At 34.8% G+C, this 17,563-nt stretch overlaps 1 protein-coding gene and 2 long non-coding RNA genes across 4 annotated transcripts in view; all 3 read right to left on the bottom strand.

The window, feature by feature from the left end:
• LOC148787048 (uncharacterized) overlaps window positions 1-5,513 on the bottom strand; it is a 33,839-nt gene extending 28,326 nt beyond the window's left edge. Inside the window, exons 1-4 of the mRNA XM_088885041.1 lie at window positions 3,280-5,513; window positions 3,094-3,163; window positions 2,928-3,008; window positions 2,760-2,862 (exon numbers count right to left, since the gene is read on the bottom strand). The gene's annotated coding sequence lies outside the window, so the exon portion shown is untranslated. The remainder of the gene's footprint in view (window positions 1-2,759; window positions 2,863-2,927; window positions 3,009-3,093; window positions 3,164-3,279) is intronic.
• An 814-nt stretch (window positions 5,514-6,327) lies between these two features.
• LOC105158646 (uncharacterized) lies at window positions 6,328-8,362 on the bottom strand. Of its 2 annotated transcripts, none has more exons than XR_016067331.1 (6): window positions 8,129-8,362; window positions 7,884-7,993; window positions 7,445-7,748; window positions 7,089-7,134; window positions 6,881-7,007; window positions 6,328-6,587 (listed from the first exon to the last, which is right to left on the bottom strand). It is a non-coding gene; the product is annotated as an uncharacterized LOC105158646 (long non-coding RNA). The 2 variants fall into 2 exon arrangements; XR_016067330.1 differs by lacking the exon at window positions 6,328-6,587 and adding an exon at window positions 6,594-6,778.
• Window positions 8,363-8,842: 480 nt separating this feature from the next.
• On the bottom strand, window positions 8,843-10,123 carry LOC105179877 (uncharacterized). Its single transcript, XR_016067517.1, has 3 exons — window positions 10,048-10,123; window positions 9,242-9,278; window positions 8,843-9,165 (listed from the first exon to the last, which is right to left on the bottom strand). It is a non-coding gene; the product is annotated as an uncharacterized LOC105179877 (long non-coding RNA).
• Between the last annotated feature and the right edge of the window lie 7,440 nt (window positions 10,124-17,563).

Genomic DNA, 17,563 nt, shown 5'->3' with positions numbered 1-17,563 from the left:
AGAAGCTGGAATTAACACTTGTAGAATTGGAACTTGATGGAGAGCCTAATACCAGCACATCAACAATGGACTCTATTATGAAGCAGCCAGCAAATTTTGAATCTTAATTTAAGAGGCTTTTCACATAGTTCCCTAGAGCAATCATAGCATGATAATCATGTGTGCTAAATTGATCAATACCAAGTAGTAGTGACTTGGAATTCAGATTCCTGACACGTAGCTTAAGACGCCCTTGCTCTAGCATTCTTGCATCTATTTGGATATGAAAACACCTGCAATGCAAGTAATTTAACCAGCACACCGAATGGATTAGTTTAGATGCCGAACGATAACCAATATACTGCTCACTAGGAAAGAACAAGCATCTATACAAACCTGCATGAGCTGGTGTTGTTTCAGGTTGTATAGTGTATTCTGCACGACAAATTGGCCCACCATGATAAGGTATTGTGCATCCATGATAACTATTGAATCAGCAGAGAAATTAGACTCGAAGGAACATCACCTGCAATTGCCTGATGATGACAGCAGGTGAGCTAATTGATCAATACCAAGTAGTTGTGACTTGGCATTCAGATTCCCGACACGTAGCTTAAGACGCCCTTGCTCTGGCATTCTTGCATCTATTTGGATATGAAAACACCTGCAATGCAAGTAATTTAACCAGCACACCGAATGGATTAGTGTAGATGCCGAACGATAACCAATATACTGCTCACTAGGAAAGACCAAGCATCTGTACAAACCTGCATCAGCTGGTGTTGTTTCAGGTTGTATAGTGTATTCTGCACGACAAATTGGCTCACCATGATAAGGTATTGTGTATCCATGATAACTATTGAATCAGCAGAGAAATTAGACTCGAAGGAACATCACCTGCAATTGCCTGATGATGACAGCAGGTGAGCTAATTGATCAATACCAAGTAGTTGTGACTTGGAATTCAGATTCCCGACACGTAGCTTAAGACGCCCTCGCTCTGGCATTCTTGCATCTATTTGGAAATGAAAACGCATGCAATGCAAGTAATTTAACCAGCACAACGGATGGATTAGTGTAGATGCCGAAAGATAACCAATATACTGCTCACTAGGAAAGAACAACCATCTATACAAACCTGCATCAGCTGGTCCTGCTTCAGGTTGTATAGTGTATTCTGCACGACAAATTGGCCCACCATGATAAGGTATTGTGTATGCAGGATAACTATTGAATCAGCAGAGAAATTAGACTCGAAGGAACATCACCTGCAATTGCCTGATGATGACAGCAGGTGAGCTAATTGATCAATACCAAGTAGTTGTGACTTGGAATTCAGATTCCCGACACGTAGCTTAAGACGCCCTCGCTCTGGCATTCTTGCATCTATTTGGAAATGAAAACGCATGCAATGCAAGTAATTTAACCAGCATACTGGATGGATTAGTGTAGATGCCGAAAGATAACCAATGTACTGCTCACTAGGAAAGAACAACCATCTATACATACCTGCATCAGCTGGTCCTGCTTCAGGTTGTATAGTGTATTCTGCATGACAAATTGGCTCAGCACCAATAAATCTCCTGAAATCATTACCACATTCACCATCCTGCATGACAAGGAAAATATTTTTCAATATTATTTCTATCTCCAAAATCCCATTGATTGTATGAATGAAGACATACTCTAGTAACAGAGAGATGATGCCTCTTTTGGGGATGGCTGCAAGATAGGATGGCACATTAAAAAAATGACGTGTTAGCATCATGCTTCTAAAGAATTGAACAATTGATTATTTGGAAAGGAGTAACCTAGACATGTCATTGCAAAAGAGGATATTCGCAAATCATATGATGCATTTCACTAATTGCATGAAATAATCTGGCTTGTGCCATGTATGACCTTCCAACAGTCTGCCAAACCATAGCAAAATGAACATCATAGGCACTTAGTGGAAGTTAATAGTAACTTTAAAACCAGTGCATGGGAGACAGTAGGCTCAAGAGAACATCACCTGCAATTGCTTGAAGATGGCAGCATACGAGCTAATTGATGGACGTCAAGGAGTTGTGAGTTGGAATTGGAATTCAAGTTCCTAGCATAAAACCTAAGAAGCTCCTGTAAGCTCCAGATCTGTCATCCTGCAAAAACAAGTGAATTATTTTGTTGAATTCATTTGATCAACGATCCGATACCCATTGACTGTATAAATGCATACATACTCGGGTAAGAGAAAGGTGACTCCTATTAACATCCTTCTGAGGATGGCTGCAAAATATAATGGCACATTAAATAACAGTTCAGCATCTTGCTTCACTATAAATGAATGATTGATGTCTTTCAAAGTAAAAAAACCTTAAGCAAGAAAAAATTTAGTGAAATGATAAGTACGAGAAATCAATAAAACCCAAAAAATCACATACCAATCACAAAAACTCCACAGTCACTTAACAATCAAAAGACAAAAAGAATCAAAAGACATCAATCGGACAAAATTAACCCAAAAAGAAATACATCAAGCATAACAACCAAAAAGAAAAAGTCATACCTTGTGTGTCAACTGCCAAATTTATGTTACCTTGTTTAAGTCAGTCACATTCAGCAAAGCATGTGAGTGAATGTTGATGCCGTGAACAGACACAATCAATCTTTTCTTGGTCCTTTGGTAGGAGCACCTCTCTGCACGAACTAAGATACTGATCAAAACATATGTCATGATTCAAAAATTAAGCAATTCAACCACATGAAGACGTACTGAAGTTGCAACTATGTTCCCTTACCATGATGGAATTACACAATCACCATAAGCATTGGATTTTCCAACCTTTAAGCTGGTTTTGGATGATATGGTTGCTAAAATCAATCTACTCGATTCGATATTTTCTGCAAGCCAACAAGCAGCCATGAAATTCAGATTTGGAAGATCAAAAAACTTTTAATATAATTACCTTGAAAACCTTATATGGCTACAGTTGTTAGACATCAATAGCTAAAGAAGAACCTTGTACATTTTCCAAAACTTGTGTCACCTACAAGAGGAACAACTTAGATACAATTATTATCCCTGAGGAAGTCAAGAGATCTCTAAAAAAGCGTTAGAACTTTGCGGCTTACATGACATTTCACGTCCACAAACCCTGAATATTTCACTAAAGCATGGTTCAACAACTTTACGAACATCTGGCTGATTAACCCAAGGGAAAAGTTAACCATACAATATCATGAGAAATACTGAAGTAGACACGCATGCAAACCAGTGAAAACTCTACAGGACAAATTTAACTTTGCTGGAGAAAATACCCTCATAGCAGATGCACAGGGTTTTAGCAGATATATAGCATGAGGAAAATCGGACCGTCGAGCAAGTTGTCTTGACAACAAGTCAAAAAGACCTTTGCGCCCTTACGCGCCAAACTTGGTGTCCTTGAGAGCAGCACTTACACAAGCGACCTATAGGGAAGAAAAAGCAACAAGGTCAACAATACATGAAACAAGGATGCAAGGAAAAAGAATTTGTGAAGCGAACTACTGTTGACCGTTTCGTCAAGATGGGCAGCAGCAAGCCCATGAAACTATAAAATTACGTTAACCACAATGCTCCTGCTTCAAACACTGCTACCAACATCGAAATACATAGCTCCATGAAACTACGTTTCAATAATCGCAAGGGGATGAAATCCCATTACAAAACTCACAAGAATCAAACACCAAGAAAACTAAGTGAATATTAGAACTTTAATTGGACCAAATTAACCAAATAATATCAAGAATCACAACCAAATAGAAAAGTCCAAGAAACAGATTCAAATATCAAGCCAGTTGCACGGCAAACCCTCAATCACAAAACTAAGCTAAAATTGCGTTAGAACATCAAAATAATCAAACATCGAGAAAACTAACCAAGCATTTAGAACATCAATAGACCAAATTAACCCAAAAGAAAAAATCAATAATCACACCACAAAAGAAACTGATTCAAATATCATATCACTTGCACCACAAACCCACAATCACAAAGCTAATTACAAGACGAAATTAATATAAAATTCCAAGAAACTAAAAATTCAAGAATCATAATCCACACAAAACAATCAAGAATCACAAAAGGCATTCCACAATCACAAACTAATTGGAAACAAAAGATCGAATCCAACAAACAAGAACAAACAAATAGGTCATCAAATTGCACCAAAACCAACAATAAGTCACACAAACAATGCAAACCAACACAACACACAGTCACAGAAACAATCAAAACACAAAAAGCACAAACAACATAAAGAATGTGAATGAAAACCCACAAATCACACAACAATCACAAAAAACCCACAATCACGAACAATCATAAGAAAAAAAGATCATAAGACATTAGTCACACAATTCAAGTAACTCAAGAAACCCACAACCAAGAACAATCAAACAATCAGAATACAAACTGTCACATAAACAATAAAAATCCCCAAATCACACAACACTCACAAAAAACCCACAATAATAGTCAATCAGAAGACAAACCACAATCACAGGTCAAATTACACTACAAACAGCACAAATACAATGAGAACACAAACACCACAATCACATAAACAACCAGAATAAAATCCCACAAATCGCACAACAATCAATCAAAAAAAATAAAAAACCCACAATCACATAATTAATTACTGAAATTCCATTAGAACATCAAAAGATTCAAACACCCAGAAAACTAACCAAATATTGGAACATCAATCACACCAAATTCACCCAAAAAAAAGTGAAGAATCACGACAACAAAGAAAGGTCCAAGAAACTAATTCATATATCACACGAGTTGCACTACCCCACAATCACAAAACTAATTACAAGACAAAATTAAAATAAATTCCAAAAAACTAGAAATTCAAGAATCATAACCCACAAAAACAATCGAGAATCACAAACAACACAATCAAATAAACAATCACAATAAAATCCCACAAATCACAAAACAATCAATCCGAAAAGTACCCACAATCACGACTAATTCATAAGACAAACTCACGATCACAAAAAGAATAAGAAGACAAACCAAAATCACACAAAGATACAAACAACCCATAATCACATAAACTATTTAGAACACAAAAGATCTCATCCAAGAAACAAGTTCGAACAATTAAGTCAAATTGCACCAAAACCCACAACAATTCAAGTAACTACACAAGCCCACGACCAAGAACAATCAAACAATCAGAATACAAACAGTCACATAAATAATAAAAATCCAAATACCACACAACACTCACAAAAAACCCACAATCACATGTCAAATCACACTACAAAGAGCACAAATACAACAAAAACACAAAATAAATTACACGAACAAAGCAAACAACACAACTCTACATCACAAAAACAATGAGAACACAAAAAACACACATGAAAATAATTTTGAATAAAACCCCAAAAATCACAAACCAATCACAAAAAACCTACAATCACTAACAGTGAAAAGACAAAAAGAATCAAAAGACATCAATCGCACAAAATTAACCCAAAAAGAAATACATCAATCATAACAACCAAAAACAAAAAGTCATACCTTGTATGTCAACTGCCAAATTTATGTTACCTTGCTTGAGTCATTCACATTCAACAAAGCGTTTGACTGAATGTTGATGTCGTGAACACACACGATCAAAATCATGTCTTGGTCCTTTGGTAGGAGCACCCCTCCATAGGACAGATGAACATGATAAGGTATTGTGTATCCATAATAACTTTTGAATCAGCACAGAAAGTAGACTCAAAGGAACATCACCTGCAATTGCCTGATGATGACAGCAGGTGAGCTAATTGATCAATACCAAGTAGTAGTGACATGGAATTCAGATTCCTGACACGTAGCTTAAGACGCCCTTGCTGTGGCATTCTTGCATCTATTTGGATATGAAAACACCTGCAATGCAAGTAATTTAACCAGCACACACGAATGGATTAGTGTAGATGCCAAACGATAACCAATATACTGCTCACTAGGAAAGAACAAGCATCTGTACAAACCTGCATGAGCTGGTGTTGTTTCAGGTTGTATAGTGTATTCTGCACGACAAATTGGCCCACCATGATAAGGTATTGTGTATCCATGATAACTATTGAATCAGCAGAGAAATTAGACTCGAAGGAACATCACCTGCAATTGCCTGATGATGACAGCAGGTGAGCTAATTGATCAATACCAAGTAGTTGTGACTTGGAATTCAGATTCCTGACACGTAGCTTAAGACGCCCTCGCTCTGGCATTCTTGCATCTATTTGGAAATGAAAACGCATGCAATGCAAGTAATTTAACCAGCACACCGGGTGGATTAGTGTAGATGCCGAAAGATAACCAATATACTGCTCACTAGGAAAGAACAACCATCTATACATACCTGCATCAGCTGGTCCTGCTTCAGGTTGTATAGTGTATTCTGCATGACAAATTGGCTCAGCACCAATAAATCTCATGAAATCATTACCACATTCACCATCCTGCATGACAAGGAAAATATTTTTCAATATTATTTCTATCTCCAAAATCCCATTGATTGTATGAATGAAGACATACTCTAGTAACAGAGAGATGATGCCTCTTTTGGGGATGGCTGCAAGATAGGATGGCACATTAAAAAAATGACGTGTTAGCATCATGCTTCTAAATAATTGAACAATTGATTATTTGGAAAGGAGTAACCTAGACATGTCATTGCAAAAGAGGATATTCGCAAATCATATGATGCATTTCACTAATTGCATGAAATAATCTCGCTTGTGCCATGTATGACCTTCCAACAGTCTGCCAAACCATAGCACAAATGAACATCATAGGCACTTAGTGGAAGTTAATAGTAACTTTAAAACCAGTGCATGGGAGACAGTAGGCTCAAGAGAACATCACCTGCAATTGCTTGAAGATGGCAGCATACGAGCTAATTGATGGACGTCAAGGAGTTGTGAGTTGGAATTGGAATTCAAGATCCTAGCATAAAACCTAAGAAGCTCCAGTAAGCTCCAGATCTGTCATCCTGCAAAAACAAGTGAATTATTTTGTTGAATTCATTTGATCAACGATCCGATACCCATTGACTGTATAAATGCATACATACTCGGGTAAGAGAAAGGTGACTCCTATTAACATCCTTCTGAGGATGGCTGCAAAATATAATGGCACATTAAATATCAGTTCAGCATCTTGCTTCACTATAAATGAATGATTGATGTCTTTCAAAGTAAAAAAACCTTAAGCAAGAAAAAATTTAGTGAAATGATAAGTACGAGAAATCAATAAAACCCAAAAAATTACATACCAATCACAAATACTCCACAGTCACTTAACAATCAAAAGACAAAAAGAATCAAAAGACATCAATCGGACAAAATTAACCCAAAAAGAAATACATCAAGCATAACAACCAAAAAGAAAAAGTCATACCTAGTGTGTCAACTGCCAAATTTATGTTACCTTGTTTAAGTCATTCACATTCAGCAAAGCATGTGAGTGAATGTTGATGTCGTGAACAGACACGATCAATCTTTTCTTGGTCCTTTGGTAGGAGCAACCCTCTACAGGAACAAGATATTGATCAAAATATAAGCCATGATTCAAAAAATTAAGCAATTAAACCAAATGAAAACGTAGTGAAGATGCAACTATGTTCCTTGCTATGATGGAAGGCCACGATCACCATAAGCATTGGATTTTCCAACCTTTGAGCTGGTTTTAGATGTTATGGTAGCTAAAATCAATCTACCCGATTCATTATTTTCTGCATGCCAACAAGCAGCCATGAAATTGAGAAGATGTTACTCAACACCATGCTTGAGAAAATATTACCACTTAACACCATGCTCGAGAAAATATTGTTACTTAACACCATGCTTGAGAAAATATTGTTACTTACCACCATGCTTGAGAAAACATTGGCAGCTCATGTCGCATCATGCACCAGCATAAGTTCTTGGATTCAGAAGCTGGAATTAACACTTGTAGAATTGGAACTTGATGGAGAGCCTAATACCAGCACATCAACAATGGACTCTATTATGAAGCAGCCAGCAAATTTTGAATCTTAATTTAAGAGGCTTTTCACATAGTTCCCTAGAGCAATCATAGCATGATAATCATGTGTGCTAAATTGATCAATACCAAGTAGTAGTGACTTGGAATTCAGATTCCTCACACGTAGCTTAAGACGCCCTTGCTCTGGCATTCTTGCATCTATTTGGATATGAAAACACCTGCAATGCAAGTAATTTAACCAGCACACACGAATGGATTAGTGTAGATGCCAAACGATAACCAATATACTGCTCACTAGGAAAGAACAAGCATCTGTACAAACCTGCATGAGCTGGTGTTGTTTCAGGTTGTATAGTGTATTCTGCACGACAAATTGGCCCACCATGATAAGGTATTGTGTATCCATGATAACTATTGAATCAGCAGAGAAATTAGACTCGAAGGAACATCACCTGCAATTGCCTGATGATGACAGCAGGTGAGCTAATTGATCAATACCAAGTAGTTGTGACTTGGAATTCAGATTCCTGACACGTAGCTTAAGACGCCCTTGCTCTGGCATTCTTGCATCTATTTGGATATGAAAACACCTGCAATGCAAGTAATTTAACCAGCACACCGAATGGATTAGTGTAGATGCCGAACGATAACCAATATACTGCTCACTAGGAAAGAACAAGCATCTGTACAACCTGCATGAGCTGGTGTTGTTTCAGGTTGTATAGTGTATTCTGCACGACAAATTGGCTCACCATGATAAGGTATTGTGTATCCAGGATAACTATTGAATCAGCAGAGAAATTAGACTCGAAGGAACATCACCTGCAATTGCCTGATGATGACAGCAGGTGAGCTAATTGATCAATACCAAGTAGTTGTGACTTGGAATTCAGATTCCTGACACGTAGCTTAAGACGCCCTTGCTCTGGCATTCTTGCATCTATTTGGATATGAAAACACATGCAATGCAAGTAATTTAACCAGCACACAGGATGGATTAGTGTAGATGCCGAAAGATAACCAATATACTGCTCACTAGGAAAGAACAACCATCTATACAAACCTGCATCAGCTGGTCCTGCTTCAGGTTGTATAGTGTATTCTGCATGACAAATTGGCTCAGCACCAATAAATCTCCTGAAATCATTACCACATTCACCATCCTGCATGACAAGGAAAATATTTTTCAATATTATTTCTATCTCCAAAATCCCATTGATTGTATGAATGAAGACATACTCTAGTAACAGAGAGATGATGCCTCTTTTGGGGATGGCTGCAAGATAGGATGGCACATTAAAAAAATAACATGTTAGCATCATGCTTCTAAATAATTGAACAATTAATTATTTGGAAAGGAGTAACCTAGAAATGTCATTGCAAAAGAGGATATTCGCAAATCATATGATGCATTGCACAAAGTATTCCCCACCACATTGTTTGAATATCTAGAATATGTTTGTGGAATGTAGATAAACTACAAGTGAAATTGAAACTGAGAAAGCTTGTAAAGTAACAACCACAAATGCATGCATGCTAAGCAGGAAATTAGTAGTAGTGAATCACATGTATTGGGCATTTATACCTAGTTCAGATCGTGAATAAATAATGAAACATATATTCTGGTTTTGCCACTAAACAATGTAAAAGAAGAACTGCAAATTAGCAATGATCCGAGAACAGTATCAATAACAAGAATAGTATCAGAAACTAAAGTAAAATCATTAATGGCTCTACATGAAACCAACAAGAAACATAAACTTGTTGAATCTTTAGTTTAAGACTCTTTGTTTCTTGAAATTCTTGACAAAAACATTAACTTCTTGAATTCAAGAATCCATGATTTCTTGACAGAAACCTTAAATTTCTTGAATCTTTTAATCAATTTCTTGAAATCTTTTAAAGAAAACTTAAAAGTTGTTGTCTCTTTGATTTCAAAATACTTGAACTACTGCAAAATCTTGTTTCATATCACATTTTTTTTGTCACTGGAAAAGCTAAATGATTGGTTGAAAAGAAAACAAAAGAAAGAGAAAAGAATATACCTGCCATGGAGCAACTGAGAACGGTTGACTGAATACCCTAGTCTTTCATGTTCCTTCTCCGAATGTTTCTCCTTCAATTCTTTGAGTAGATTAAAGAAGTGCTTAGGAGGCGGTATTTATAAGCGCACTAACCAATAAGTTGCAACGGATAGTTGGGTGAAAGTGCTATAGCAACTTTAGAACAGTATTGAAAACTGCTCTTACGTTTTCTTCTTCTACTTCGTAATCTCAGAACAGTACCGCAAATGTTTTCCTATCATTTGTTGATTCCAGAAAAAATTCTTATTATTATATTAATTTTAGTGTATTTATTTATTAATAATATTTTTATCTAACTTAATTTAATAAATATATTAATTGAAAACATTGAATTTGTACAATCTTGTAACAAATTTAATAAAATAGGTTCATTGAGTTCTAAAATTATTAATTAATTTTGTATGTACATCTGTTATTTAGATTTAATTAAAATACAAATATTTTATCTATATTTATATATCTTGTCTCCATTTTATAAATAAATACATACAAATATAATATTTTAAGAGTATGAGCATCACATATTTATATTCCTTATAAACAAAAATATAGGTATACAAAAAGTCACTAAAACATTAAATTAGTATACCAATATAAATCTTATTTTTTTATAAATTTTATTTTATATGTAATAAAAAAATAAATAAAGAAAATAGAGACTAAATATATCCAATTAAATTCACGTGGGATTAATAATTATTCTATCTAATTTTTCAGTGAGATAAATAAGTTGATAATTAACACAAATGATCTAATACTTTTAACTAAAAATAATATAATCAGAAGAGCACAACAAAATCATTACGATTCGACAATGTGCAATTTATTGAGGAGTACAAGTTTAATTAATTATGTTGAATAATTCATACTAAATTAATAACTTAGATGAAAAATTAGGTTTGAATAATTAATCTATATTTCATACACATGCGTCTCAATTTATGTAATATTTTAAAAGTTTTGAACCAGTAATTTGGAAGAATAATTATTTTTATGCCTGAATTCAATTCAAAATAAAAAAGATATATATGTTTCTAATCTTTTAATGAATCTTTATAAAGAAGTATTCTATTTTTGACATGAGATCAATGTACTTGGATATGTGGAAGATATGGTGCATTTTCTCAAATTACTTTTATAATTTAAACTTTAAAATATGATAAAATTAGATTATATATATTTATTGCATGAGACAAAATCGAACAACTTCTTATATGTATTATAATACTTTATAATATTATGTCAAATATCAATCTAATTATTCTAAAGCAAAATGATTTTGATATAAAATAAAATATACGTAATACAAATTTTGAAAAGAATTGATCTCATAACTTTACTATCATAAATAAGTAATTTAATACGTGAATCAATTGGAAATGAATGTCATCTCTCTTGCATTAGATATATTACTCAGTGATCTTTATTTTTAAACTTCTTGAATTGAAAGGAAATTTTATTTTCTTTTCATTTTACTAGGAAAAAAATCAAGAAATATATATATATAGACAACTTCCAAAACAACATGTTTTAAAAAAATCTACAAGGGTATAAAGGTTACTATTAAAAGCACTAAATGTGATGCACATGGCCCAATGAGGTTCATCCCTAATAAAGAGTTCAAGGCCACCCAACACTTTAATCGGGAGCCCAATAAGTCCCTCAAAGCAGGTACCCTCAAAGCCGTAGACTTCCAGGAGGTTAGGGCTCTCTAGTGGCTATGACTTATACCATTAGAATCCTCTACTCAAGGCGAACATATTGAACTTTCATTGACCGGAGAGACTGTGTTCCGAGCACAATCGTCAAAGCTTCTTGGCTTTGATTCATTGTCGTTCGGTTGAATTCCGACATGGGACGACCACCACTAGACTCGCCTCGACCTGAAGATTCGAATGAGACCAATCTTGCTCATTTTCATCAAGTTTTTGCTGATATCCAAAAATTTTAAATGTATTTCTGTCGTAAATTTATCGCCGTTGTTTGAACGAATCATGGACTGAGACTACCACCGTTCGACTCTTCTCATCGAGACGATTCCAACGAGACTAAATTTGCCCATTTTTATCACCGTCGATGACTTGTCGACGTTAGAGAAGACGACGGAGAAGAATAAAAAAATTATTTAATTTAACAAAATTTAAAAATAATAAAAATATATTAAATGTTTAGTTTAAATATATATTAATAATTTAAATATAATATTTTATATAAGTTAAAAAAATTGGTATAATTTTTAAGTATTTTTATATTTGTTTAGTATATTTTTATAAATAAATATTAAAATATATTTAAGTCTAAATTCGTTTCATTTGTTGGAACTACGATAAGAAAACTAACTTCATTACTTAAAATTCGAAGTACAATGTTTTAGGAAAAATCAAAAGAGGAGAAGGATATGTTGAGCTACTACTCGAGTTTTCTCCAATTGCAAGTGAATAGCCAAAAAATAATTTTTCCGCTATGCGAACTCTAAGTTACTCCTTCGTGACTTGTTGATAGTTACTCCACTAATAGATAGTTAAATAAAGACAAAATGCTTAAGTGGCAAATTATGTAAATCTATAACATAAAATGTTAAGTCAGATCTGTTTAATTGTGTTCAAGTAAAATCAATTACACCTTCGATAAAACTAGGAGTTTATTCCTATAAACGAGTGATCTGCATTCTCAAAACGAATAATTCATATGGCATTTTTCACCAAATATTTCAAAATTGCATAATTTCAATGCATTATTCATCAAGAGTTTTGTACTTGCTCGGAATTTAATCAGACCTATTGCATATGACTAAAAATTTTCCCATTTTGGAGGAAAATAGGGTACACTTCCCCAGAGGGACGTTTAATCTTTTATCTTGTCCTACCTTTTATGCAAACTAATGCTGCCTATTTGATTATACAATCGCACGTGCACTATATGAAAAGTTAAATACGCAGTCAATCTGCTTTAATGGTAGTGCTTAAATATTTTTTCGTTCTACAACTTTCTAACAAAAATTCAAGTCAGCAAAATATAGAAAATTGTACTATTGAGACGTCCCCCTTAATTGCCTATAAAGTGTTCACAGCCTCGTAAATGATCGAGTATCCAACTCATCTGCAATATGAAAATAGTAAAATTAGATCCATAACCCCATGCCAAAGTAAACTGCAAGTGGCAGCAATTCAAAGATTTCACAAGTTTACCTCCAATATTCTGGAATCAGTCAATCACCCGACACATAAGTTTTTTCTTCATAATACTTTTTTTCACTTTGAGCCTTTTTGTCATTTCGTTTCTGTCAAATAGCAAAGCAGAGAGAGGTTCAGTCCAACTTTATCTTAAACAAACTCAATGGAAATCCAATAGCAGACTCAGATGAGTATACAAAATCTGGAATCTCAAATCATTCAACTGGCGTCATCTGTTAGTAAACTGGATTCCCAAGGTAAATTACCTTTCCAATCTGTCATTAATCCTAAAAAAATACTAGTGCTATTGTTCTTCGTAGTGGAAAGGAGTTGTAGAAAAATATGGACGAAAATGGCCTTAAATGTGGGCACGCTCAGAAGAGAAAGTTAGAAAAATAGATTGAAGTCAAACCCAAAGAATACTATCCGAAGGTATCGGTGACTAGACCCCCCTTCCCAAAAAGATTCACCAAAGTCAAGAAGGAGGAAAAAGAAAAAGGAGCTTTTTTAGACCTTTCGCAAGTGCAGGTAAACATTCCATTACTTGACGCTATCAAACAAATACCTCGCTACGCAAAAATTTTCAAAGAACTGTGCACTAGTAAGGGAAAGCTAAAAGGAAATGAACAAGTAATTATGGGGGAGAATGTCTTTGTAATCCTCGAACAAAAACTACCTCCAAAGTGTAATAACCCAAGTACATTTTTCATATCTTGTAAAATTGGTTTGATTGGCATAAAGAGCCAACCGCCTCAAGATGATTGGTTGCAATAAGCTCCATATATATTAAATTAAATACAAGATTATTCTTCACAAGTACATCTTGATCTTGGTCTTGGTAATAATCAACCATATGCACCAGGATACAATATTTCACCAATTCCATTTTCATCGTTTAGTGCATATCGTGATAATGTGGAGTCTAGTTCTGCAATAACATCAAGTCGGTTCGGTGGTGATGATAATGAGGCACAAAAAATGCAAAATGTGGGTGAGGAAATAAGAAAATCTCGGTGTCAACGCCACAGACACAATTGCAGAACGGATGGATATTTTTTATATTTGAAATTGTATAGTTCATTGTATCTTTTACAATTGTACAAAAGAATATACATTATTATATTTGTATACTAAATTATAATTTTTAAAATTAATACAATTTTAATAATATGATTTTATGGACTTTAATATGTTGTTAAAAATTAATTTTATATAATTAATTTATAAAAAAATAAAAAATAAAAACTGACCCAGTCATGAAATCACGACACCAAGTCGTGGTTAGAAACCACGACATGGTCACTTTTCTTAAAAAAATAATTTTTAATTTCGAAACCGCGAGTCATACTATTCAAATAAATTGTAATATTATACTATTCAAATAAATTATATTAATATAATTTTTTTTCATTAATAAAAAAATAATTTACCCCACCAATGTGGGTGAATCTCCCTGGCTTACCAATTCATTAATTCGATATCGCTCTATTCAGTATCGAAAGACTTCTTGGGGCACGTTTAGAGTGTGTTTTTTCAGTCTGGAGGCACACTATTGTGGGTACAACTACATTTGCGATTACGAGGAAGCTCTATGTCCTTAAACCTATTTTTAGAGCTCTTCAACAGTGCAAAAGGGATCTTTCATTAAATGTTAAATTAGCAAGAAAATTCCTTGCTAATGCCAGGAGCTCTTGGCTAGAAGCCGGCAGGACGAGCTTCTCCTACACTTGAGCATTGCTGCAAACTTGTCTATATACTTGCCGTAAAACTAGAACAAATCATACTACAACAGCGGGCCAAGATGCAGTGGATGAAAGGAGGAGATCAATGCTCCTGTATTTTCTTCAAAAAAGTGGTTGTCCGCTGAGCATCAAAGCGTATCTTTCAAATTAAGGACTCAGATGGGAATATGTTCATTAATCAAGATGATGTTATTACTGAATTTATTCATTATTTTCAGCATTTGTTAGGTGGTGAACGACGGGATAAGATTGTAAACATTGCACATCTGCGGCCGTGGGCGAGGCATGTATTGACGATTGAGGAGGGTGATGAAAAGCACCAGGCCCAGATGGATATTCTGTAGGTTTCTACAAACCTACATGGCCTATGGTGGGATAGGAAATAACGAATGCCGTCTTGAAATTCTTTCAACATGGGCGACTACTAAGACAAGTAAACACGACGATCATTTCCTTAATTCTCAAGGTACATAATCCCTTGATTGTTGGTGATTGTCGTCCTATATCCTGTTGTAATGTGTTGTATAAAGCAATTACTAAGATTCTAGTGAAACGCATTAGACTGGTGCTTAATAAATTGATTAGCCCTACGCAAAATACATTTGTACCGAGCCGCTCCATTGGGGGACAATGTATTACTTGCTCAGGAACTATTGTGACGCCCCAAATATTATAATAAATAATTGTAGAATTAATTGATAATTTTTTGTGAAATTTAGTTAATTAGCCACTAAATTATAGGTCATAATTGGAATATAATAAAACTTGAACGGATTAAATTGGAATTTGTTATAATATTTTGAGATAATTTATATTAATTAAAGAAATTTAGGAGGACGTAATGGGTATTCTAAGAAAAGTCTAATTAAATAAATAATAATATTATTATTATTTATATATGTTTTAGTAAATAATATATATATTAGTATGTATATATTATTGAATAATATATATATACATATGAAAAGAGAGAGAGAGAGGATTGAGAGTGAGAGGTGGGCCATCCCCCCACCGCCTCACACTCCTCTCTTTACTCACACACACAAACATACACACATACATAATACACACACACACACATGCACGACACACACACACATGAATTGAGGGTTTCTTGCGGAAAATAACCAGAGGATACGGGGGTGAGGTGAAAGGACTGACAATTAGCGATTAAGTAGAAAGAAACGTTGTGAGGTTGAGGTAAGTAAATAATTAGTATTATCTATATATGTTCCATTTATTTGTGATATTACTATTATATAAATTTGTGGTTCATGCTGATGTTGGTTTATCTGAAAATATATGAATAGTCAATGATTTAATTTGATTGATGATATTATGTACGTGGAATACGAAGACACGTTGAAATATTATATTTGTTGTTTGATGTGTTGTGGATGTCTGAAAATGAAAATATGTTGATATGTTATTTTACGTTACTAGTTGCTTACAAGAATGGTGATATGTGGATATGAGGGAGTAGTGGAAATTGAATATAATTGTGGTGTGAATACCCCTTGATGTGTTGAAAAGCCTATAAGGCGAAATGATATGAAAAACATGTGAAATGAAAAGAGCGATGCTGCGAAATGAAAGAGCTATGATGCGAAATGAGATTGATGAGCCGGCTGTCAAGGGGATTCACTTGAATTTATATAACGGTGAGACTGAGTTGACGGGAAAAACACGATATCACCTTTTGGTAAGCAAACTAGGAAAAAGGAAGTAAGTTTAATTGATTATTTTATTGTGAGATAGCTATGTGGTGTATTACAATTTTCCCCTGCAAATCTATAGAGAGAGGTGTTCATTATCTCAAGGGGGGCGTCTCCTTGCTACATTTGGTCGTATGCTTCTCCAAACAATATGTCCATGGAACTTTCCGAGTCTATGAACATGCATCCTACATCGTAATTTGCTAATATTGCGGTGATGACTCGAGCATCATTGTGGGGATTTTTGGGACCCAAACGTTCCACTGTTGCCATCTGTTCCCGAACGGCCGCGGTAACTACTTGTTGAATTGCGCCCAACAAAGTTGGGGAAATTTCACCTAATGTAGTATCCGAGGAAGTGCTTCGCCTTGGACAGTCGACCAACAGTTCTATCACTCGGGAGGCAGACCCTCCTACTGGCGTCAAGGAGGTTCCTATAACAACCTATAAAAGTTGATTGCTGTCGGGCGCCTCCACAGTCTTTTGCTTGTTAGCGAGATTGTTGGTTGTCTCCATGGTACACGCCTTTTATTCAAATTTCCACAGATGGTGCCAATTGATGGGTGCCATTTTAGCACGAGTCTGGCGAAATCCAACTTAGGTGTTGGGCCTGGATTGCTTAAAACAAAATTAAAAAAAAAGAGACCTGCAAAATAAAATATTAGCACTCTAACGCCCAAGTTAGTAATGAATTTGAAGAATAATAATTCGAAATGATAAAAAGTGTTAAAAGAATGAGATGTAATGATAGAAAAATAAAAATGAGTCGTGTGTATGAATGTAATAGAGATGAGACAGAGTAGCAACCAAATTTCTGAGGGTGTCCGTCCGCCCGGGAATGAATCCC

The sequence above is a fragment of the Sesamum indicum genome, linkage group LG9, assembly GCF_026168435.1.
Source record: "Sesamum indicum cultivar Baizhima isolate 11 linkage group LG9, ASM2616843v1, whole genome shotgun sequence".
NCBI lineage: Eukaryota > Viridiplantae > Streptophyta > Magnoliopsida > Lamiales > Pedaliaceae > Sesamum > Sesamum indicum.
The sequence above is the reverse complement of the archived record's forward strand: the minus strand, read 5'-3'. Positions and strand labels throughout refer to the sequence as shown.